At 41.6% G+C, this 27,275-nt stretch overlaps 1 protein-coding gene across 1 annotated transcript in view; it reads right to left on the bottom strand.

Annotated features, from left to right (window-relative positions):
• Positions 1-27,275, bottom strand: part of LOC126471138 (delta(14)-sterol reductase LBR-like) — a 765,587-nt gene that overhangs the window by 378,213 nt on the left and 360,099 nt on the right. The gene's annotated exons all lie outside the window — the stretch shown is intronic.

The following is a 27,275-nucleotide window of genomic DNA, read 5'->3' as shown; positions in this document are numbered from 1 at the left end:
ATGAACGAAAGAGTTTATGTGTCACAAGATACTTATTTGATTCTATATTAACTGGTCCCAATCCCCTCCAAGCAGTGGTTTTCTGTTCTCAATAGAGACATATCACCAGATGTTAACACAGATTCACATGTATTCCAAATATTCACTCAGTTTATAAAAGACTAGTTCAGACTCTCAATGTAAGTGCCTCCAAAGGGCCATTTGTGGATGATTCTGTTACATGTACTGAAGTTGCAATGCTAGGTAATTAAACATAAGTTAGACCCACTGATAGATGCAAGGACTCACAGTCAAACATCCGCATAAAACAATGTAATTCACCACATGTAAATGTGCAAAATAACTCACTTTTTGATTGCAAAACAAGCTATTATCATTGGAAAGAGTCAACTGCCAAATATCTTGAGCTGTGGCCAAAAAGTAATGTTACAGGAAATGCAGATGCCACACTAAGATTCATACCAAGGAAATGTCATTAATCCACAAATGAGATAGCCAGGGACATTAAAAAAATATTTTCCTCATTTTTTCTTTCTTTATTTCATTTTATTTTATTTATCTATTTTTGCTCAATTCAATTTTATCTTTATCAATTTCAGTTTGTTCTGACAGCTCAGTTTTCAAGTACATTCCTTAATTTAGTGTAATGTATTGTTTTTCAGTTTTATGTCTAAAATGAATTAATTAAATTAGTATGGTTCATCTGTAAAGCAGACTGCATACAGAGTACTAGTAGGACCCATTCTTGAGTACTGCTCCAGTATTTGGGATCCCCAACAGATTGGATTAAAGGAAGAAACTGAAGCAACTCAGAGACAGACCGCTACATTTTTTTACCGGTAGGTTCGATCAACATGTGAGTATTACAGACACTTCATAAAATCAAATGGGAATCCCTGGAAGGAATGGACAAAATTTAGAGCACTGTCATTTGAAGTTGACTGCAAAACAACTCTACTGCCATCAATACACATTACGCGTAAAGACCACAAAGATAAGATAACAGATAGTAGCGCTCATACAGAGATGAATAGACACTTGCTTTTATCTCACTCTATTTGCGAGTGGAACATGAAAGGAAATGACTACTAGTAGTAAAAGTTACCATCCACCATACAGTGGCTTGCAGAGTATGTATGAGTATGTATATGTATGTACGTAGCTGTAGAAGTTGCTTTATCAATAAATTCTGAAGTGATTTGTATTCCTTCACAGAATCTACACTGCAGAGACTTGCTGTTCCATACTCTTTGCCTTGGTGTCGTTACCTGAGTTCATCATTACCATCATGGGGTTGAAACTATAACCTAGGATTGTGAACACAAACATTCATGGGTCTGTGGCCATTAAAGTTGTCAGCCTAGTTTGATGGCACAAACCAGTGCACAACGTTTCCTTCGCCTCTTCTTCAAATACCTATCTCCAATTTTTTCAAAAGTTTGCTCATTTCATCATTAAAAATTCCTTTTCCTCATAATAACGAATCTAACTTCAAAACATTCTAATCTTGAATAGCATGCATGGCATATGCCATGTTGATTTGTGTGTTTACAAAAGATAAAGTGTCATATTTTGTCATTATTGTACTTTTGTACTACAAAATTATGCAGTTCAGTTGATGCACTGATTTAAAGATTTTTACCAACTGTATCAGTTTTGCTACAATTTGTTAGATAAAATGCTTGGGAAACTTAACACCAGCAGATAAAACTGTTTCTGGCTGACACTGAATTACTAATTATGGTAAACTTCAGATAGAAAATTTATCCACTTTATTTCTTGCCTTACCATCTACATGAAATCTTCCTACCTGTAGTAATTGTGTAATGATCAGAATGTACATTCCAACAAGAAGCATTCAACAGCACATTAATTTGTCGCAATAATATCCAACAACATAGTCATACAATAAAATCACAGAAAATTGAACTTTTACAGATGCTCACTGGTTTTTGTTTTTTCAGGACATCAATTGTGAATTGGACCAGAACGGGGAATAATTATAGTGGTAAACAACACAGTCTCCACTGAACAGGTTGAGACTGGTTGTGGAGAACGACTATAGATATAATTGTCATTCAGTACAAAGAGTCTGGCATAGCTGAGTAATCTATAAGCCAAATGACATGAGCAGGTACAATGAAGTGCGCCCTATTGACTAATTTCTGTCAGCAGCCCCCCACCTCCTTAATATGCAGCTTACCTGGAGGGTGTGGTTTCTTAAAGTTTGTACAAACTGCCAGTCAATTCAATATACCCTCTACTAGGAAAGCGAAAACTTCCATCATCATATCCTATGTTGCCACATGAAGGATGTCCAAATTTACCAGTACTAGAAGTTTGACTGGACTGACTAGCCCCAGCTTGGAGACCACACACTCTTCAAGCCTCAACCCATCCATCACTTAGCTTTTCTTTAGCACTCATCAAATGGGATGTGTAGGTTAAGAATTTCACTGGCACAATGCATGTGATCTCTACTTGGTTTCAGATAACTTAATGTTTCCAATGCCATATAGACATCAAAAGAGATAATAATGAAAATTAATTCATATGCCATCTACTGTTGTGGGTATCTTTCTGTCATTTCCAACATATTTTATAAGATGCTCTTCCTTTTAAAAACATACTACTTGGTGCAAATTTATAAAAATTGATACCTTATCCAAAATGGTACTACCATTTTCCAAAATATCTTAGCCATCACCTCATGTCTTCCCAAATAAGCAATAATACAGGAGAAAAGAGTTACGTCTGCATCAGTTTGCAACACGTGCATCCGATGTGTCTCAAAATCAAAGTTTACATTCTGTATGTATTGTCAGATTTGACTTTTACTAATGGGACATGGACTGTTAATGTGAGAACCATTCAACCACTGAGAAATAGCTGAGAGAGTAATGGGGAAATGCATACTAAGAATTACTACGAGAGACAGGAAAACCAACAAATGGAAAAGGTAAGAGACTGGAGTGGAAGTCTGATTATGGCAGTAATCAACATTAAATGTAGGTAGGCATGACATACAGCTAGGTTAATAGATGGTAGAGGAACCGAAAGCGGAAGATGTATAGGAAACAGGATGAGTAGTGAAAGGAGGGGAAGGGTCATTTAGGCAACATAGAGGGAGGGGTGTTTCAATTATTATACAGAAAGCTCTTGGCCAGTACCTTTAAGTGCCAATATGAGAGTGCCTATAGTATGTACCTGTGGATTCTATATGACAGGCAGAAATCCTTAGTAACATCTAGAGTTTCTATTTGGTGTTTTTATTATATCAGCAAGTTTCCAGTGCACATGAATGGTGTAAATTTAAGTGTACAGCTGACATGTTTATGGCAGCATATACCAAACAATCTACCTGCCCTACCAATGTAACAATTGTGCCGGCCTGGAGACATTATTTCATCTTACAATGAATGGTTCTCTCGTGGTTGGTTGGTTGGATTAATAGAGGGGGGAAGTGACCAAACTACGAGATCACCAGTCCCTTGTTCCGAATAAAACAATGCCACAAGTGAGAGAATAAAACAAATGAGACTGACAACACAAAAGGGAATTAAAGGAAAAATCACAAGAATGATGAAGGGCAGCAAACATGTAAATGGACGAAAGGGGGACAAGAAAACCACAGAAACATAAGAAATGGGATGAAGATAATAAAACAACAAAGCAGATGACCATGGCTGGCTAACCATGAGAATAAAAAGGAGAAGCCAGCCACTCTGCTCACACATTACAACCTCCACCCTAAAAGCACTTGAGTGGAGAACATAGAGGGACAAAGGACATGCTCTAAAACTTAGATAAAATGATAAATCCCACCCTCACGAATAAAACATAAAACTAAATCACTCAATGAAGTGTTGTCAGATAAAATTAGTGGCAACGAGTCCAGTAACCCAAGATTCCGTCGCTGGGCAGTCAAAGTGGGACAGTGCACCAGAAGATGGGCCACTGTCATCAGGGCACCGCAACGGCACTGAGGCGGGTCTTCATAGTGCAGGAGGTAACCGTGGGTCGCCCAAGCATGGTCAATACGGAGCCGACAGAGGACAACTGATTCCCTGCGAGAGGCCCGCATGGAAGACATCCACACATCCGTAGTTTCCTTAATGACAAGTAGTTTGCTGTGCGTACTGTTATGCCATTCTGTATCCCAAAGCTGAAAAACCTTGTGGCGTAAGTCAGAACACACGTCAGGTTCAGAGATGCCCAGTTCCAGAAGCGGTTTCCACATAGCCTGTTTGGCCAGCCTGTCGTCAAGTTCGTTGCCTGAGATTCCGACATGACCTGGGGTCCAGACAAACACCACTGAATGACTGGACCGTTCCAGGGCATAGATGGACTCCTGGATGGTCGCCACCAAAGGATGATGAGGGTAGCACTGGTCAATAACTTGTAGACTGCTCAAGGAGTCAGTACACAGGAGAAATGACTCACCTGGGCATGAGCCCATATGATCAAGAGCATGAAATATGGCTGCCAGCTCTGCAGTGAAAATATTGCAGCCATCAGTCAAGTAGTGCCATTCTATATGTCCTCCATGAACACAGGCAAAGCCAACGTGACCGTCGTCCATCGAACCATTAGTGTAAACCACTTCCTCGCTCCGGTACATGTCAAGAATCGAGACGAAGTCACAGCGGAGAGTCCTTAGGGTCATGTGAAAGGTCCAGGTGTAGGTGAGGCCTAGGTGTACACCATGGAGGTGTACGTTAATTAACCTCAAGTACAGGTGGTAAAAGGAAGGATTCCAGTTCAGACAGAAGGGATCGCACGCAAACCGCAATCGTTAGCCCTGACGTGGGCCGCCGATGCGGGAGACAGGCTGCTGCGTGTGGGAAAAGGAGACAGTAATTCAGATGCGCAGAACTACAAATGTGTGCAATGTAACTGGCGAGCAGTTGTGCACGCCTAACCTTCAATGGAGGGACTCTGGCCTCCACCAGGACACTGGTCACTGGACTAGTTCTAAAGGAACCTATCGCTAGACGAATGCCACAGTGGTGCACTGAGTCGAGTAAACGCAACGCCGAGGGCGCCGTCCAACCATAAACCACACTCCCATAGTCAAGGCGGGATTGAACGAGGGCTCTGCAGAGCTGCAGCAGCATAGAGTGATCTGCACCCCAATTGATGTTGCTCAGGCAGCGGAGGGAATTGTGAGGCTGCCAGTATTTCCGTTTAAGCTGATGAAGGTGAGGTAGCCAAGTCAATCGGGCATAGAAAACCAGTCCTAAGAATCGATATGCCTCCACTACAGTGAGTGGATCACAGTAAGATAAAATCTGGTTCCGGATGAACGATACAACGCTGATAGAAGTGCATGACACACGACTTCTCAGCTGAAAACTGGAAGCCGTGGACTACAGCCCACGTCTCTGCCTTGTGCGTGGCTCCCTGTAGGCGCCGCTCAGCAACACCAGTACTGTAGGAGTCTTATGAAACGCAGATGTCATCCGCATACAGAGAAGGCGAGACAGATGGCAATACAGCTGCCACTAAAAAATAGAAAGACACTTAATATAGAGCCTTCCAGGACCCCATTATCCTGGATATGGACGGAACTATGGGACGCATCATCTTGGACACGGAAAGTATGAAACGACACGAAATTTCGGAAAAAATCAGGAGCAGGCCCTGGAGACCCCACTCATATAATGTGGCAAGGATATGATGTCACCAGGTCGTGTCATACGCTTTTTGTAAATCAAAAAAGACAGCAACAAAGTGTTGGCGTCTGGAAAAGGCTTTTCGGATGGCAGACCCAAGGGACACAAGATTATCGGCGGTACAGTGACCCTGGCAGAAGCCGCCCTGGCATGGAGCCAGTTGGCCACGCTCTAGGACCCAACCCAACCGCCAGCACACCATATGTTCCAGCAGCTTACAAAGAATGTTGGTGAGGCTTATGGGCCGATCGCTATCTACATCAAGTGAGTTTTTACTGGGTCTGAGCACCAGAATGGTGATGCTCTCCTGCCACTGCGATGGAAAGATGCCATCGCACCAGATCCGTTTGAAGATGACGAGGAGATGCCACTTGCAGTCAGATGAGAGATGTTAAATCATCTGAATGTGGATCCGATCAGACCCAGGAGCTGTGTCAGGGCAACCTGCCAGGGCAATGAGGAGCTCCCACTCTGTGAATGGGGCATTATAGGATTCACTGTGGCGTGTAGTGAATGAAATGACTTTCCCTTCCGGCTGTTGTTTCAGAGTGCAAAAAGCTCGGGGGTAATTCTCTGATGCAGAGGATCCAGCATAGTGCTCAACGAAGTGCTCAGCAATCGCGTTTTCGTCGGTAGATAACACGTCATTTATGTTAACACCGGGAACACCCGCTGCGGTCTGGTACCCGAAAACACGTTTGATCTTTGCCCAGACTTCGGAAGGTGACATATGGCACCCAATGGTCGAGACATGTCTCTCCCAACACTCCTGCTCCCATCATTTGATAAGATCGCGAATGTGGGCAATAAGCTGTTTAAAGGCTATGAGGTGCTCCAGGTTAAGGGTGCTGCTTGTGCCGCTGTAGAGCTCGCCGACACTCCTTAATTGCTTCAGCAACTTGTGGCGACCACAAAGGGATTGCCTTTCACCGCGGGCACCCTAAAGAGTGAGGGATCGTATTTTCTGCGACAGAAACGATACTTGCAGTCACCTACTCAACCATCACGTCGATGTTACTGTGTGGGGGAGATACAACAGTGACAGCAGAGGTGAAAGTTTCCAAATCTGCCTTGTTTAAAGCCCATCTGGGCAGGCGTCCATGGGCCTGACACCGGGACAGTGACAGGAAGATGGAGAAGTGGTCACTACCACACAGGTCGTCATGTGCTCTCCAGTGGATACATGGGAGAAGGCCAGGACAGCAAACCGAGAGATCAATGGCCGAATATGTGCCATGTGCCACACTGATATATGTAGGGGCACCTGTATTTAAGAGGCAGAGCTCGAGTTGTGACAGGAAAATTTCGACATCTTTGCCTCTGCCAGTAAGCACGGTGCCACCCCACAAGGGGTTATGAGCATTAAAATCTCCCAAAAGTAGGAAAGGTTTAGGGAGTTGATCAATCAGTGCAGCCAATACGTTCAGGGGTACTGCACCATCTGGAGGAAGATATACGTTGCAGACAGTTATTTCCTGTGTCGTCATTATCCTGACAGCCACAGCTTCAAGGGGGTTTGATGGGGCACAGGTTCACTGCATACCGAGTTCAGAGCACAGACAGAAACTCCACCTGACACTCAATTATAGTCTCTACAGTTCCTGTAACATCCCTTATAGCCGCGGAGAGCAGGGTTCCGCATTTCCGGGAACCAGTTTTCCTGGAGGGCAATGCAGAAAGCAGATGTAAAGCTTAACAATTGCCATAGCTCAATCAGGTGGTGGAAAAAACTGCCACAATTGCACTGGAGGATGACATGATAGTGAGGCTGGGAAGGCATGGAACATTCAATGAGGCAGTTTACGACACAAGGTCACCTGCTGCCACCTGAGCAGTCTGGATCCACGGTGTCTGAGGGTCCGGCAAGATCTAGGTCCTCAGCAGATGCCAGAATCTCCACCTCATCCTCAGAAGCAAAGCTAGTAGGTAGTGATGGCGACGGTGCCACCACGATTCCCTTGGTCTTGGGGGTCTTCTTTTTGGATTTCTCTCACTGCTCCTTGGGTTTCTCAGCTGGGAGGGATTGATTGATTCAGTCTCCAGGATTCAGGATGATCGTGAAGCCATACGACCCGTTACTTTTGGGCACTTCAGCCACTGGCGGGTGTCATCTTTTCCACTAGCAGAAACCTAGGAAGGGAGTGACCCAAGGGACCTCTTCCTAGTGAGAGGTGCCAAAGAAGACTTACGCTTCTCTGGCTCGGAAGTGGGGACTGGTGTCTCCGATGGTTGGGGGGGAGGGGGGGGGGAGGCAGTGCTCCCGAGGTAGGTCGTGAGGGAGCAACAAGAAGGGAAGTACCCTCCCCACCATCAGGGGGGCAGGTGTAGTCTTCCGACTCGGACAGCCAACCACAATTTGCGGAATGGATAGGGTTAAAACTGTTCTTGAAGCAGCGGCGTAAGACGAGGTCATAGTCACAGGATGTAGATGCCCAAATTTCCTCTTAGCCTCAGTGTAGATCAGTTGGTCCAGGGTCTTGTATTTCATGATTTTCCTTTCGTACTGTAAAATCCTGCAGTCTGGCAAGCAAGGGGAATGATGCTCTCCGCAGTTGACGCAGATGGGAGGCGGGGCACAAGGAGTATTGGTATGTGATGAACATTCACAAACTTGACATGTGACAGTGGGAAGATATATGGTCGAACTTCTAGCACTTAAAGCACCGCATCAGTGGAGGGATATATGGCTTTACATCACAGCGGAAGACCATCACCTTGTCCTTGTTGGGCAATCTGTCACCCTTGAATGGGAAGACGAAGGCACTGGTGGCAATCTGATTACCCTTGGACCGCGATGAACGCGCTGGACAAAATGAACACCTCGTTGCTCTAAGTTGGCGCGCAGCTTGTCGTCAGACTGCAAAAGAAGGTCCCTTTAGAATATAATGCCCTAGACCATATTTAATCTCTTATGGGACATGATGGTAATAGAAACATCCCCCAGCTAACCACAAGCAAGTAATGCCAGTGACTGGGCAGAGGATGCTCTTTTTATCAAGACTGATCCTGACCGCATTTTGGACAAGCCCTCCACCTTCCCAAATTTGTCCTCTAAATGGTCTACGAAAAACTGTGGCTTCATCGAAACAAAGGAGTCCCCATAAGTTCTCGTACATACGAGGTACTGGAGTGAATATGGTTCGCTGCCATCCTTAGCCTGGCGTTCCTTCCATGGGGTGGTCAGGGAGGGGAATGAGTTAGGGTCGTACTTCCTTGCATTGTAGTGAGACTTAGAACACATAGAGACTGCTGGTGTTCGACACCAGCAAGTGATGACGTGGTACACTTCATCGCGTATCATCCGCCCTGGTAACACGCACTCCGACCAGGGGCCCTCTCCACAGGCGTCACCCAGCTGCATCAAAGGCCACCTGGCAGGATGGCCATTGCCTGGAGTCCCGATGTCCCAGGGTGATAGGCATTTGGTGCAAGCATCAGCAGAGCGATCCCTGTGTTGTCAGGGGGCTACAACCAACAGGGTACATGATGGCTCCACCAAATGGACTGGCTACTGTGCTGGATATCAGGTGCAAACAAGTCCATGGTCATCGTCGGCACAGAAAGCGACACTGCTTAGTGCACAGTGAAAAACACCCAGGAAGGTGTCCTCATCCAAGAGATGGAGGATGAGTGGGACTGCAATGCGACGACGAGAAAGCGGGCTACAGATCTCAAGTCACGATAGACATGATGCACCATTTAAGGCGCCCTTCCCCAATTGGCTCGCTCTTTGGAAAAATTTTTGAAGAATGGAGGTCAAACCCTACAGGGGACCATCACATAAAGGCCAAAACGTATGAGACTCCTTTTAGTTACCTCTTACGACAGGCAGGAATACCTCGGGCCTATTCTTACTCCAGGACCCACAGGGGGGAGGGGGAGGTTTCTCTCCTCGATGCATATAGTTATTAAAACTGTTGCAACTGTGCGACAGGATCAGCTCTGACATACGGTTAACACTGTAACAGCTCATTTTAATGATACATCTCTTGAACTGCTACACAATTTAAGAGGTTCTGCCAATGAACAGCACAACGAAATATTTAATGTTTTTTGTGTTTGATGATATCAAGTTCGTCACTTACTTTCTGAGACGTGATAAGTACACTTCTATACACTGCTAGGTTCTGTAAAGGGAGATGAAAGGAATTATTGTGGATGGTTCTCTCCATTGTTGTTTTCTTCCTTTTTATAGAAACAGCAACATTCAGAAAATTAAAAGCAATTCTCTTGAGTAGACTTATGCCACTGCTGTATATGTCACAAGATTAACTGGTGACTTGGTGATCAAAAATGCTTAGTTATTGACGCGGAAATCGGTCGTGCCCTTTCAAAGGAACCATCCCGGCATTTGCCTAACTGCCTAAAGACCGACTGTCCGCTTTCGCGTCTCAATCCGAACTGTACCCTTTGGTGTCTATACCGGAACTGTCTCTCTGCCCGTCTCCAGCCGCGTCTCCCGCGTGCCAAACATCGTCGCTCAACTGACTATTGCAGTTCCCATTCCTGAAGCGGTCCATCTGATTGGCTACAGCTTATTCTACATTATTTTACATTTCAACATATTTAAATAATCAAAGCTTGACCACTTTCACGTTCTAAATAAAGTAATAATAATATCCATTACATAATAAACGTTAAATTATTTTACATAAACCAGTACGATTCCCTTCTTAACTTTGAATGTCACGGCCAGTAGCCTTGTACCAATATGCTCTCTGATAAATAAATAAAAACAAGAGTAGCTATTATACACTAAAGTTTACAACGAATATTCTATTACCTAATGATTCAATAAGGTGTCATGCTGTCATCGTTCAATGTGTTTTGTGTGGAGGAAATGATGATCTGATGCTTAACTGAAAATACTGATAATTTAAATTCACTATATCCTTTAAAAAATAGAGCTACAGAGTCGATATTTACAACATTTGTTATTTTAATGATGCACTTCTATATGAAATATCGATCGTTAAGTTCGACCAAAGCGTTCAGATTCTTCAGATTCTAGCTTTCAGGATTTGTTACAAAACTTGTTAAACAGTAAATCCTAAACTATTATAGCTATGGTTCAAATGGCTCTAAGCACTATGGGACTTAACACCTGAGGTCATAAGTCCCCTAGACTTAGAAACTACTTAAATCTTACTAACCTAAGGACATCAAACACATCCATGCCTGAGGCAGGATTCGAACCTGTGACCGCAGCAGTAGCGCGGTTCCTGACTGAAGCGCCTAGAACCGCTCGGCCACAACGGCCGGCCTATTATAGATATGATCAATATTCAAGTTTTATTTGGATCACAAAGAAAATTTATGAAGGATGGTAGACTAAAATTACTGGAGCTTCATTCCATGAGTTACTACAGAATTAAATAGTTTTCCTAAATGTTTCCTTTTATGGCCGATCTTAGGTCCGCCATATTTAACACTGCTACGTCTCCCTGGCCACAAACGGCATCTACAGGGTTTCCCTATGACGTAGATTCTCGTGGAGGAGGAGGGCGGAGATTAGTGTTTAACGTCCCGTCGACAACGAGGTCATTAGAGACGGAGCGCAAGCTCGGGTGAGGGAAGGATGGGGAAGGAAATCGGTCGTGCCCTTTCAAAGGAACCATCCCGGCATTTGCCTGAAGCGATTTAGGGAAATCACGGAAAACCTAAATCAGGATGGCCGGAGACAGGATTGAACCGTCGTCCTCCCGAATGCGAGTCCAGTGTGCTAACCACTGCGCCACCTCGATTAGATTAGATAAATACTAGTTCCATGGATCATGAATACGATATTTCGTAATGATGTGGAACGAGTCAAATTTTCCAATACATGACATAATTAAGTTAATTTAACAACATAATTAACTTAATATAACAACTTTTTTCTTTATTTTTCTTTTTAAAATTTTTTTTTTGTTTTTTTCTTTTTTTTCTTAATTTATATCTAAAATTCCTCTATGGAGTAGAAGGAGTTGTCATTCAGAAATTCTTTTAATTTCTTCTTAAATGCTTGTTCTTTATCTGTCAGACTTTTGATACTATTTGGTAAGTGACCAAAGACTTTAGTGGCAGTATAATTCACCCCTTTCTGTGCCAAAGTTAGATTTAATCTTGAATAATGAAGATCATCCTTTCTCCTAGTATTGTAGTTATGCACACTGCTATTACTTTTGAATTGGGTTTGGTTGTTAATAACAAATTTCATAAGAGAGTATATACACTGAGAAGCTACTGTGAATCTCTCTAGATCCTTAAATAAATGTCTGCAGGATGATTTTGGGTGTACTCCAGCTATTATTCTGATTACACGCTTTTGTGCAATAAATACTTTATTCCTCAGTGATGAATTACCCCAAAATATGATGACATATACAAGCAATGAGTGAAAATAGGCGTAGTAAGCTAATTTACTAAGATGTTTATCACCAAAATTTGCAATGACCCTTATTGCATAAGTAGCTGAACTCAAACGTTTCAGCAGATCATCAATGTGTTTCTTCCAATTTAATCTCTCATCAATGGACACACCTAAAAATTTTGAATATTCTACCTTAGCTATATGCTTCTGATTAAGGTCTATATTTATTAATGGCGTCATACCATTTACTGTACGGAACTGTATGTAATGTGTCTTATCAAAATTCAGTGAGAGTCCGTTTACAAGGTACCACTTAGTAATTTTCTGAAAGACATTATTGACAATTTCATCAGTTAATCCTTGTTTGGCAGGTGTGATTACTGTATTTGTATCATCAGCAAAGAGAACTAACTTTGCCTCTTCATGAATATAGAATGGCAAGTCATTAATATATATTAAGAACAACAAAGGACCCAAGACCGACCCTTGTGGAACCCCATTCTTGATAGTTCCCCAGTTTGAGGTATGTGCTGATCTTTGCATATTATGAGAACTGCTTATTTCAACTTTATGCACTCTTCCAGTTAGGTACGAATTAAACCATTTGTGCACTGTCCCACTCATGCCACAATACTTGAGCTTGTCTAGCAGAATTTCATGATTTACACAATCAAAAGCCTTTGAGAGATCACAAAAAATCCCAATGGGTGGTGTTCGGTTATTCAGATCATTCAAAATTTGATTGGTGAAAGCATATATGGCATTTTCTGTTGGAAAACCTTTCTGGAAACCAATCTGACATTTTGTTAGTACTTCATTTTTACAGATTCTCGTCTGTCTCACTCGCACACTACAGCTCTTAGGACTCATTCAGCACAATCGACGCCTGTGAATTTCCCATCTCGTGACGAATTTGCGCTCTTTGTGGCACACGGTCCTGGACGACAGGGTTCGTTTCACAATTCCTGAAGGTTGACTCTTTCGGCCATATACTTAAATGAGGGCGAAATGCTCGTTTACTCACATAGTGCAGATTGACCTCCCAGTCTGCTGAATATTAGAAAACTGCCACACTCGCGTGAACTTCTATACTACCATATAAAGACAAGTCATTGTTTAACCTTGATATCAAAAATCTCGAAAAGTTCGTTACCAGTTTACTTCATACTTTTACACGAGTCTCTAATAAATGTTCGGACAGACACGGCTACATGTCTGTTCATATATATATGACACTACTATGTAATGACAAGTTGTTGCCTAACGTTGTTGTGAAAAATCTCTAAAAGTTCTTGACCAGTTTACTTTAAATATTACTGAACACTCCAATAAAATTTCGAACGGACACAAGTTATATATATATATATATATACAGGGTGAGTCACCTAACGTTACCGCTGGATATATTTCGTAAACCACATCAAATACTGACGAACCGATTCCACAGACCGAACGTGAGGAGGGGGGCTAGTGTAATTGTTTAATGCAAACCATACAAAAATGCACGGAAGTATGTTTTTAACACAAACCTACGTTTTTTAATGGAACCACGTTAGTTTTGTTAGCACATCTGAACATATAAACAAATACGTAATCAGTGCCGTTTGTTGCATTGTAAAATGTTAATTACATCCGGAGATATTGTAACCTAAAGTTGACGTTTGAAACCTCCGACGTTCAGTTGCGTGTTGTAACAAACACGGGCCACGGTCGGCGAGCAGCATCTGCAGGGACATGTTTACGATGACGACCGTTTTTACGAGTGTGGCTGTAGTGCACAGTTGCGGTTTGGTCTAGCTGTCGCAGTATCCGCATGTAGCGCTTGCTGCTATTGTTATTCTGCACTCGTCTCCGCACGCAGACCAACTGTAGTACACCGTTTTACCAGACATCTGTGATAGTGTAGTGTTGTAGGAACTGTGACCATGGTGTATTCGAACTCTGAAAAGGCGGAGATGATACTTATCTATGGCGAGTGTCGACGAAATGCAGCTGAAGCCTGCAGGGTGTATGCAGAACGGTACCCGGACAGAGAGCATCCAACGTGCCGCACATTGCAAAACATCTACCGCCAACTGTATGCAACAGGTATGGTCGTAGCACGCAAACGGGTCCGTAACAGGCCCGTCACATAAGAAGCGGGTGCAGTTGGTGTGTTAGCTGCTGTTGCCATGAACCCACACATGAGTACACGGGACATTGCGAGAGCCGGTTGACTGAGTCAAAGTAGTGTCATGCGCATACTGCATCGTCACCGCTTTCACCCGTTTCATGTGTCGCTACATCAGCAATTACATGGTGATGACTTTAATCATCGCGTGCAATTCTGTCAATGGGCATTAACAGAGAATGCGTTGCAGTTCTACCTGTTTACCGATGAAGCGGGTTTCACAAACCACGGGGCAGTGAATCTACGGAACATGCATTACAGGTCCGTGGACAATCCTCGCTGGCTCAGACAGGTAGAGCGACAGTGACCGTGGACTATAAATGAACATGCATTACTGGTCCGTGGACAATCCTCGCTGGCTCAGACAGGTAGAGCGACAGCGACCGTGGACTGTAAATGTATGGTGCGGAATCATTGGCGACCACATCATTGATCCTCACTTCATTGCAGGGGCCCAAACAGCTGCAACATACATCGCGTTTCTACAGAATGATCTGCCAACGTTGCTCGAAAATGTCCCACTGGAAACGCGTCGACGTATGTGGTATCAGCATGATGGTGCACCTGCACATTCCGCAATTAACACTAAGCTGACCCTTGACAGGATGTTCGACAGGCGTTTCATAGGACGTGGAGGACACATAAATTGGCCAGCCCGTTCTCCTGATCTTACACCTCTGGAGTTCTTTCTGTGGGGTACGTTAAAGGAGAATGTGTACCGTGATGTGCCTACAACCCCAGAGGATATGAAACAACGTATTGTGGCAGCCTGCGGCGACATTACACCGTATGTACTGCGGCGTGTACGACATTCAGTACGCCAGAGATTGCAGTTGTGTGCAGCAAATGATGGCCACCACATTGAACATCTATTGGCCTGACATGTCGGGACACACTCTATTCCACTCCGTAATTGAAAACGGAAACCACGTGTGTACGTGTACTTCACCCCTCATGGTAATGTACATGTGAATCAGTGAAAAAGACCAATAAAAAGGTGTTAGCATGTGGACGTAATGTGCTGTTCCAGTCTCTTCTGTATCTAAGGTCCATCACCGTTCCCTTTGGATGCCTACGTAATTCGGTGCTCTCCGATACACACGATCGAACAGCGGAGGAGTGGTACTCAAGCGTCAACTTTAGGTTACAATATCTCCGGATGTAATTAACATTTTACAATGCAACAAACGGCACAGATTACGTATTTGTTTATATGTTCAGATGTGCTAACAAAACTAACGGGGTTCCATTTAAAAAAACGTAGGTTTGTGTTAAAAAGCATACTTCCGTGCATTTTTTTATGGTTTGTATTAACCAGTTACACTAGCCCCTCTCCTCATGTTCGGTCTGTGTAATCGATTCGTCAGTATTTGATGTGATTTACGAAATATATCCAGCGGTAATGTTAGGTGACTCACCCTGTATATAGGGGAACCATTGTTACCAAAAAACTCCAAAAGTTCTTGACTGATTTACTTCAAAATGCTTGGACGGACATAGGATATATATTTTTTAATATAAATGAAACATAACTGTATACATATTATATAAAGGGGGAATGTTGTCAGCAAATGTCTACAGGAGTTCTTGACCGATTTACATCAAATTTTTACAGGATACTCAAATAAACTTCCAGTCAGACATAAGCAAAACGCACACACACGCATATATACACTACTGGCCATTAAAATTGCTACACCACGAAGATGACGTGCTACAGACGTGAAATTTAACCGACAGGAAGAAGATGCTGTGATGTGCAAATGATTAGCTTTTCAGAGCATTCACACAAGGTTGGCGCCGGTGGCGACACCTACAACGTGCTGACATGAGGAAAGTTTCCAACCGATTTCTCATACACAAACAGCAGTTGACCGGCGTTGCCTGGTGAAACGTTGTTGTGATGCCTCGTGTAAGGAGGAGAAATGCGTACCATCACGTTTCCGACTTTGATAAAGGTCCGATTGTAGCCTATCGCAATTACGGTTTATCGTATCGCGACGTTGCTGCTCGCGTAGGTCGAGATCCAATGACTGTTAGCAGAATATGGAATCGGTGGGTTCAGGAGGGTAATACTGAACGCCGTGCTGGATCCCAATGCTACTTAACCTATTTGAATTTTTAGTTATGAAAGGTAAACTGCAACATTTTCTTTTCTGTCTTTCTATGTTGTTTACAGGGTACAATAGGAATTCAGTTTTTTATTGAGAATTTGTTAATAATGTTGGAATCAAATTCATTATTTGTGGCATTTGTTTTTATTGTATTGAGTTCCTGATCGTACTCTTCTGTGGACATGAGAACTGAAAGAACACGATGGATCATGTGGTGGAATACTGCATGTTTGTAGGATGTTGAGAGGAAGCTAGGTTTAATGTGTCAGTAATGGATTCTTTTCGGTAAATTTTAAATTTGTGGTTACTGTTTTCTATCTTTAAGCTGATGTCTATGAAATTAATGTTGAAACCTCCTATCTCTAACTGACCTTTAAGCTAGTATGCCATTGATGCAAATTTTCCATGAACTTGTAGAGCTGTCTATTGGAACCATTCTGCATACAGAGAATATCACGAACATATCTGTACTGATATACAACATTGTTTGCCAATGGTTTACTCTTAAGAAAATCTGTCTCTCACTTATCCACGAACATTTCTGGTAGCAAGGAGGATAAGGGTAAGTCCACTGCCAGACAGTCTGTTTGCTTATAACAGCTCCCTTGAAAGGGTTATTCGTAAGAATCTTCGGGGTATCAGAAGACGACTGCGTAAAAACTATAAGACGTACAGAAAAATGTCACATTTCAGTGGATAAAGCATATATTCAGGATTCGATTTTCAGTACGCTCTGTAGCGTAGTAACACCAGGGGGAAGGCATGTCAGGACATGTAGACAGATCATCCTGTCTGTATTGTCACACAGAATTAGTTCGCACCTGCATACAGGCGCCCCAATGGACAGATTTCCAAAGCAGGCAGTTCTCACGCCTTCCTGGGCACTTTGTGTCAGTGACTTCAATTAACTAAACCACCTATTGACTTTTGCTGCATCACAAATAGTGCCCATATTAAGCAACTGTAATGTGAGTATAAGACCTGGAGAGGTACTCCATGGACTAATACGTGTGTGTTTTCTGTATGTCTTGTAGTTTTCACGCAGTCGTCTTCTAAAACCCCAGAGGTACTTATGAATAACTTGTCTTTGTATGAGATGCCTGACTCTACTTGCAACTCACTGATCCGGCTGTCAAAAAGACAGAACACGTCTACGTTCCGCGAAGTGCATAACTTTGCATTTCTCTATGTTATGACCAAGTTGCCAGTCTTTGCACAACGCTGATATACTGTGAACAGCTAACTAGTTATTACTACCATTTCTACTGGACAGAATTTACTCACAGATAACTAATTCATATGCAGAAAAATCTGAGAGTGTAACCTATAGTACCCAATTAGTGTTTACAGCTGGTAAAGATGAGAAACAAGTTTTATATTCGAATTACCAATGCGTTGGATGTTTAGTTCATATCTGCCGGATATTGCTGAATTTCTAAGGCGATTTGGCGCACACCAATAGACGAATTTGAGACTGGCATTCAGTTTCTGGAAGTCCTTCTTGTAATGAAGTAATGTGCGCCCTGTTGCAAACATGTTGTTTGGATTATTATTTCACACCAAGGTTTTACGAATAAGGATTATTTGCCGTTAGTTCACAGGGAGACTACAGTGACACAAAACGATCTTAACTTTCCGAATCATGTTCATTATTATAAGTAGCACTAATTGATATATTTATATTCCGTTTTAAATTAATATCTTTGTGTACGAGTCCACAACCGCAGTAAGCTTATTGAAATCGAAATCGTTTGCTCTCTACGTCTGTTCAAAAATGTTTGTTTCTTATTCCATCATTCACTTTGTAGTGCTTTACAACATCACTTTTTCCACCTCTATGAAATATGGTGAAGGAAGTTATATAATGTAATTTTACGCGTATTAATAACTTAGAGACGGGCAGGAACTAATATTATAGATTTATCTGAAAAAGGTGGAGAGAGTGAGGGCGTCTAGAGGTAGACAGAAAGGAGATTGAAAACATTGTAGTGGAGAAGGTAAAACTAGTGATATCTTTAAAAAACTTTATCTAATATCGTCTGCATTGAAAAAGGCAGCAGGTCGAGAGAAAAGTTAAATTATCAACCAGGGACACATTGAGAGATTCTTAAGTGCTTAGAACAATCCATTGCCGTGGTTAGAAAATCGTGAACGAATGTATCTCTCATACTAACGTTCGTGCTCTCTACCAAGTCACTGAAATGGTGAAAGGCAGATCTAATAGTATTGAGGATATATTAGTGAAATTAGATGTTCAATATATAAGCTAAATGGACTTAATGGCAGGATTTTCACTAGTGCCTTTGCACTACACTTCTACACCAGCTACTGCTTTTCTTTTCTAAGGCAGACCATATCAATTAAAAGTCATCTCATGCGATTTAAATGTGTCTATGAATGTAGTCATATGAGCCTTGAGCCAAGCCCTAGCACCAAACTTATGACATAAATTAATATTGTAAATCTATGACATAATGATTGCACTTAAAATGTGGCCCGAATATGCTGAACCATAAAGAGAAGTGTTAAAAAAAATTGAGAAAGTATTACAGTGAAATTAACCAAATATCCATCAAGAGCGAAAGACGTAAAGTACTTAGAACATATTGTAAATGCTGAAGGGATAAGACCTAACTCAAGTAAAGTAAAGGCTGTTGCAAAACACCCATGACCTAGGGATAGGAAACAACTTAAGTTTTTTCTAAAAGATACTTACCTGGGTTAAATATTGTACATCTGAATATAGTGGGCTTATTAAAACAAAGGGCGAAATGACAATGGGGTGATCGGAAAAGTAAGAAATTTGACGAGAAAGAAAAGGAATTACTTAATTTTAATTTGTTACACCATCCTTGGTTGGAAGCAGTGTTTAAAATGTCCACCGATGCCTCAGTATATGAAATTGGCTGCGAGGTTTTTGGAGGTGATTTTAAGAACAACCATATAAATCATAGAGGTATAGCTTTCGCCAACAGACAAACATGAAGTAAATTACCCTGTTACAGAAAAGGCAGCATTGGCCATTGTGTGAGGATTTAAAAGATTCCTGCATTTATTGGCATGGAGAAAAACTATAGTTTATACTGACCACAAGATTCATTCTCGCATATATAATGAACAACAAATCCTCAATTGATGAGATGGGTTTTGTTTCTACAGGAATTTAATTTTGAAATCCGTAACGTGGAAGATTGCAAAAACATTATACCAGACGTCTTATAGAGATTATCAGTAGGTTTAGACGATGAACCTGTTACTGATTGAACAGGAAGGGAATTTCACATTTATTTTTTTTTAAATGAAATACTATGAGTGTAAATGAAAAATCGTTAAAACTGACCATTATGGCTGAGGAAACTGAAGATCATTATTTAGAAAGTACAATAAACACTATGGAGAATAATAACTGCCCTAAAGAGATGAGAGACTACTGGTTAAGGTATGAAGGGATGATTTTTTGGAGATGAGCTTAGAAGGTACTAGCTGGAGGATATCTGTGCCTAAATATGTAACAGGGCATTTTGTTACATACACCCATAATGGATATGGTCATTTTGGAATAAAAATGTTTCACCCATACGAACAATTTCTGTTATTGCAAAAATATGGGTAGACTGGTGAGAGCTAAATTACGAGTCGTGTGATTTGTCAGCAAGCAAAACAAATGAACTTGCAGTGTAAATTTAAAACGTATCCCGTAATATACAAAAGGGCTGTGGAACCTTATTACTATTGAATTTTGTGGACCTTTACCCAAAGGAATACGGTGTCTTGCACACATTTTAGTAGTACTGGAATATTGGTCCAAATACGTGCAATTGTATCATTTAGAAGCCGCTACAACAAGAAGTGCAATTAAGTGCCTAAAGAAAGAGTATTTCCTTAAGTTTCAAGTTTCGGGAATTTGTTTACCAGAACATTGTGCAGAGCGGTCTTAGAGTAGTATGATGTTAAAAATATAAAGATTTCTAGATACTAACCTCAAGGAAAACCCACAGGAAGGGTCGTAAGGAGTTATGTTGGTTGTGTAGAACGTATTGTGTAAGTCATCATAACCCAGTGGGTAGAAAAGCTGTGGGAGTTTGCCACCATCAAAAATCTTGAGAAGAAAAGTACTGGCCCTAGAATTAATGTGAAGTGGATTTTACATCTTTGTAAATTACTTACTTGTGATTTATTTATTTAGTTAATAGTTATTAAGCGGTAATTTAGAATAGAATGCTCAGCTGTTGAAACTTCCTGGCACATTAAAACTGTGTGCCGGACCGAGACTCGAACTCTGGACCTTTGCCTTTCGCGGGCAAGTGCTCTACCACCTGAGTTACCCAAGCACGACTCACGCCCCGTCCTCACAGCTTCACTTCTGCCAGTATCTCGTATCCTACCTTCCACACTTTGCAGAAGCTCTCCTGCGAACCTTACAGAACTAGGACTCCTGAAAGAAAGAATATTGCGGAGACATGGCTTAGCCACAGCCTGGGGGATGTTTCTAGAATGAGATTTTCACTCTGGTCCCGAGTTCGAGTCTCGGTCCGGCACACAGTTTTAATCTACTAGGAAGTTTCGTATCAAAGTGAAAATCTCATTCTAGAAAAATCCCCCAGTCATGTCTCCACAATATTCTTTCTTTCAGAAGTCCTAGTTCTGTAAGGTTCGCAGGAGAGCTTAAGTAAAGTTTGTAAAGTAGTAGACGAGATACTGGCAGAAGTGAAGCTGTGAGGACGGGGCGTGAGTCGTGCTTGGGTAGCTCAGATGGTAGAGCACTTGCCCGCGAAAGGCATAGGTCCCGAGTTCGAGTGTCGGTCCGGCACACAGTTTTAATCTCCCAGGAAGTTTCATATCAGCGCACACTCCGCTGCAGAGTGAAAATCTCATACTGCTCTGCAGTTGTCAGGCTGTGAATCACAATCTATGGATAAACACTGAGGATAATGGAATACTCACTGGTGAGACAACTATAACAGATACATGATCTTTTAGCCTAAATGTAATTGTCTACTGCATTAACAAGGAGTTATGAAACCGTTAAGATCGGATAAGTAGGCTATCTGTATATAGAAACTAGTATATTGTTGGGGGAAGGTGCTATGTAGCCATTAAGTTTGGCTGCTGCAGAGGCAATGCTTACCTGGAAGATGTGATGAAGGTATAGAATTTAATAGTGGGGTAATTTGAATTGGACCTTTCTTGGTGACAAAGCAGAATACTATACTATATTTGTCTAAGTCATGAGCACTGTGGGAATGCAATATGACAGAAATAGGAGATAGTACGTTTTGTTAGGCTAGGCAAGAAAAAGGTTCTCATTACAGTGATGTAATAAAAGATATTGGGGATTTAGCAGGATAAGCAAATCACATGACATCCCTTGCAGAAGCAATCTGTCCAAGGACCAAATGTCCTCAATTTAAGAGCAGATGGGGCTGGTAAAACATAGTTGTGACACTTGTTGGAAGAAGCATACATAAGTAAAATTTAGGCTTGTAACATGTGTAAATTGTTCATACATGTCATAAAGGAAAAATTGTTGTGCCAAATCAATAACCAGTGAACAACAAAACCCCATAATCTTAAGCAGAAATACAATGGTGTGAACTCCAACACCTAATTCGAGGTGCTAGTTTGCCATGTTAGATTCAACTGAGTTCAAGTACTTTTACGAGAAATGTAATACATTAATATCTGAAATTAAAATAAGTAGACTGACATACCGGTACTAAAAGAAAAAGAGTAATTTAATGTGAATACAGAAATATGGTAGAAGCAATGTATTCTGAACATATTGACCAAAAGTGTGTCTCTTGCAATCATCGTTAGACAAAGTATAAGTTTTTATATAAAAAGAGCGTTTAGTACTTTTGAAATATACTGAATGGTATTATGGTTGAGCTTACATAATTTGACATGGATGGCAAGCCTAATTGTAACAATACTAATCTAACTGAAGCTTATTTTGTGAGGCTGTAGGTATGTAAAAGGACGTTGATTATATTAAAATCGTTTGAATAAAACAGTCTAGATCGCCTGTGTGGTTAACCAATTAGTCCAGTTTGTAAAAATAAGATTTGAAAGGAAGCTTTTATGAGCATTATCTCATACTTCATAGGTTTTCCGAAACCTTTTTCAATGGCATGTCAGCGTGACAGCAGTGTTCACATAGATTATGATCGATAAACAATAGTATAGCGCTAAAGTGAATTACATCTCAGAGAGTACGATCACTAATCATTATAAGCTAACAACTAATCAATTAATTGAGAACCTTGCAGTCGGATTATGCGTCAGTAGTCGATAATTAGCTCATAGCTATAAGAGAAGGAAGTAAAGCGAATCTAATTCTGCCAATTTCATGATACGAATCAGTCTTGTACGCCGTCCTCAAGACAAATTCTTGCATTTTTTGTGGCTCAGATCACGAATATAATAAAACTTCACGAGTCGCCTTTAGAGAATAAAAATAAGAAGGTCTATTTGTACGACGTATAATGCAAAAATGCAGCTAGTGATGCCTTGTAAATGAACAGCAGTTTAAAGACACTTTTTTTGTAACAATGCATCGAAAGAAAAAATCTCGTATGAAGTGAGAGTCAATGGGCTTTATGATTCTATTTATAATCTAATAACTGTTAAAAGACAGACGCTTGCAGTGATTCTTTATAAAAGACAAAAATAATTCAGAGCTGAATATGAATGAAACAGCAGAGGTTGGACAAAAATATCGAAACACCGAGAGAAACGCGTGCCTGAACATAAATGCAGATCCAAGCCAAGCCTGCAGGTTGCCCTGTTGTATTTGACCCCGAATGGCACCTTTGCAATGTCCTCAATGCGTTGAAAGTGTCAGACGTGGTCAGAATAGTGATCTGTGTAGATGTGAGTGCACTTTGTCGGAGTGAAGTGAATTCGAATGTGGGCAAACTGCAGGTGCTCGTTTGGGGGGGGGGGGGGGGGGCGCCGTGCTTCCCTAAGGCCGGTATTACACTATAAAATTTCTTTGTCAAATATCTTTGTGCAATATCTTTGTCAAAGATATTTGATGGTGTAATAGGGAACTTGGTCAAATGTCGTCCAATATTTGATCAAATCTAGGGCCTCGCTGTAGATTTGATCAAAGAAGTCTCTTGTCTTCTGTTCACTGCAATGTAACATATTACCACATGAAGCGCTAGCATCGCTGCAGCATTCTGTCGTCTGTAGTGTTTTTATAAACATTGCCGGTAAATACAATTTGTGTGTGCCGACAACTACAAAATTAATAGATGTATGAAGCTGATGAGGCGCTTTACAACGTGAAGCACGCTGAATACAAAAATAGATTAAGAAGATCGGAGACCTGTCCTGTCCTGTCCTGTCCTGACCTGACCTGACCTAACCTGACCTGACCTAACCTAACCTAACCTAACCCTCTCCTGTAGCAAGGAATCGGAGTGTTACAGTGAGCCTGTCTTCAGCAGATGTAGCCGTTCTTAAGTGAATATTGTGCTTTGTGATATGAGGATACACTTCATTGAGCACATACAGAAATGTATGCTCATCCATTCTTCCCCCCCCCCCCCCCCCCCCGCTTCTCTTCCGCATGTGCACACAGTGCAATTGTGGTACATGCAACTGCTGCAGTTAATAACAAGTTGTTGTCAGCCATCTTGAACTTTGACGAAAAATATGATGACAGTGTAATACCCCTTCTAGAGCTACGTCAAAGATCTTTGTCAAATATATTTGACGGAATATTTGATCACATCTTTGATCAAATCTTTGACAACGAAATTTGATACCGGCCCAACCAAGATAGCTGTAGTGGATGTGTTTCAAAAGGCACCATATCGAAGATTTATACCGCATACAGGGAAAGAGGAGAAACATCATACGCTAAGTCAAAATGCAGACGAAAATGTGTGTTGAGTGATCGCGACAGACAGTCACTGAAGACGATTGTGCCGAAAAATAAGAGGACGACTAAGTAACTGAATGTCTCACTCGCGAACCCTGTCAGCACTAAAACGACACAAAGAAAGCTCCGTAAGCAGGCAATTGCAAGACGTGCTGGAATTCCAAAACCACTCATCAGTGAAGCAAATGCCCGTAACTGGAAAACGTGGCCATAAACCTGAACTATGGAGCAGCAGAAGAAAGTCATTTGATCCGATGAATATTGTAGCCCACTGTTTACAACTTCTGGCCGTATTTACATTCAAAGAGTGAAATGTGGCGTGGGTCGGTGGTGAAATGGGCAACCACATCGTGGTATTCCATTCCTCCATGGTTACTATGCGAGTTCGCGTTACTGCCTAGGATTGTGTTATCATTTTCGCTGAACAGGTCCATTCCACGTGTAACACTACCGCCCTACTCGGACGTAGGTTAGCTCTATAAAGCCTGTAATGTAATAAGTTCAAGGGCTTCACCTTATGAACAAGGATTTTAGTACAAAAGTTGACCGCGTGTACCTAATAGAAGCAAGATCGGACTTATACTCAGTCAATAACTACAGAGATGCATCAAGCAAATGTACAGTATAATTATTCTTTCGCATGGACAAGAAGTACACACAGTAGATGCTACCTATAACTAACAATTCGGTCGCCAGCCTACTTAGGCAATTAGTGAGTTTTTCCTTGTACAGGTGGGTGCATGTACAAGCATAGTAACACGTAGTAATGATGCGTTATATGGCAAAGTTTGGAACCCGAAAAATCCACTGAACTAAAGTTTTATCTTTTTGGTACTAATTTGGACGAGCTACATTTACACAACACCACACAGTAATGATTACTACGAACTGCATTTTGTATGTTGAGCAGACTGAAATCGGGCATAGATTGCCCTAGCGTCGACAATCTTAAAAGTACACACACAATATCATTATGAATAATGGAAAAACTCTAATACATTCAGGATTAATATAGAATTTAGCTTTACTGGTCAAATTTGATCAGTACACATCAAGGTTTGAACGAATGAACAAGAGCAAACGGGGGAGGCCCTGAAACTGTTATAGTCGTTATTCTGAAACTATCTAGTACTGAAGGCAAATTAACACACAAAATTATCAATCTCTGGATAACTACTCTTTTGTCTTACTTCTGAATAATTTAACTGTCATTATTTCTGTCTCAAATTAATTAAATAACATCGCTAACTCAATCCAACAAAAACTCTTTTGTTCTTTACCAATATTTGCAACAGCACACAGAACTATAGATTCCTTTATGGCATAGATTAATCTGCTGATAATTTTCATTAACACAAATATTAAACTTTCAGTTTAGGATACTCGGATTGCACAATACGAGGTAAGGATCCTGTCTAGGTCAGTGATCAGGATAAGTCATGGCTAAAGCAATTCTGGTGAAAGTCACGTTATTGAACCATTAGAAACAGTTTCGACACTGGTCCACACAGATACACTTCTAAAGATGAAATAAATGTTTGACCTGTGCAAGTCGGTGCGGCGGTTGGCGGGCAGCGAGATAGCGGGCAGCACGGCACACATGTAAGCACGGCTAAGGCTCACACAACATCGGCACTTTCCATCTTCTTAGCGTCGTAATCTTTCCAATTTTGTGCCTCAGAATATAGCCATGCCAAGTAGTCGTCGGAATCGGTTCATCCGAGGCTCAATGGAATCCACTTTTCCTGGGTAGCCTCCTCGGTACAGTACGTGTACTTCCGACTGTTGCTCGCCTCCGACTGTGTTACTGAGCCCGTTGTGCCGAACCGCGCCCTGTGTGCGTTTTCCCGCCTCGCCTGCCTCCACCCTTTCCCGCTCCCCTACAGGTAGGGTATTCACCACAGGTTTTCTACTACACATATCCTAATGCATTACCTACGTATGGACCAAGTGTATAAATTACAATTTTCACATCTTACAATAGTTTTAACATTAAATACACTTTCCTTTGATTACCACATTATTTGAAATCTAACATAAATAATATTCGTTTCAAAAGTTACTCACAGTTTCTTTAACATGACACGAAAAGAATCGAAAAAGAAATTCAACACATTGCTATTATTAATTTATCTAAATCCATAAAGAAAAAAATTCTTATACGTATAATTCTCGTTACACACGGTACAACGTTTGTTCCCCCATGGTGATGCTGTGTTCCAGGACGACGGGTCCACTATTCACACAGTTTGCACCGTCCAGGACTGTTTTGGGCAGCACGAGGATGAATTGTTGCTCATTCTCTGGCCACCACACTCACCAAATCTCAAAAATATTGAGCTTTTGTGGTCTAGTTTGGAGAGAAGTGCACGTGATCACTATCCACCACCATCATTGTTACTTGAACGTTCCAATATTTTGCAGAAATAATGGTATAAGATCCCTTTGAAAACCATACAGGACCTATATTTATCCAATCTAAGACGACTGCAAGTTGTTTTGAATAGCAGCGGGTTTCCTACATCGTACACATGGTAATGTGTTGTATTTTCGGTGTTTCTATGCTTTCGTCCACCCTTGAATGTAACACGTAATCTCAATCATGTTCTAATATTCTAAAAAGACACGTAGTAGTATTGGAATAGGATTAAGGTAATGGTATCTAATTATGAAAGAACTTTGTCCTAATGAGTCGGTTAAAAGTAGAATATGGCAATATGGCCATAGAAAGGCAAATAAAACATTGTGCTGTCATAAGTGGTGATTTATAACAGAGCAGGTGTGATAGGTACCTCAAAACAGAAACTAAAGACTAAACTCCTCGCCGGCCGGAGTGGCCGAGCGGTTCTAGGCGCTACAGTGTGGAACCGCGCGACCGCTCCGGTCGCAGCTTCGAATCCTGCCTCAGGCATGGATGTGTGTGTTGTCCTTAGGTTAGTTAGGATTAAGTAGTACTAAGTTCTAGGGGACTGATGACCTCAGTAGTTAAGTCCCATAGTGCTCAGAACCATTTGAACCATTTGAACTAAACTCCTCCAGAACATGCCATGAAGGCCCAACGGTACCGACCGAC

The sequence above is a fragment of the Schistocerca serialis genome, chromosome 3, assembly GCF_023864345.2.
Source record: "Schistocerca serialis cubense isolate TAMUIC-IGC-003099 chromosome 3, iqSchSeri2.2, whole genome shotgun sequence".
In the NCBI taxonomy this organism is placed as follows: domain Eukaryota; kingdom Metazoa; phylum Arthropoda; class Insecta; order Orthoptera; family Acrididae; genus Schistocerca; species Schistocerca serialis.
This window is presented reverse-complemented; position numbering and strand designations above follow the sequence as displayed.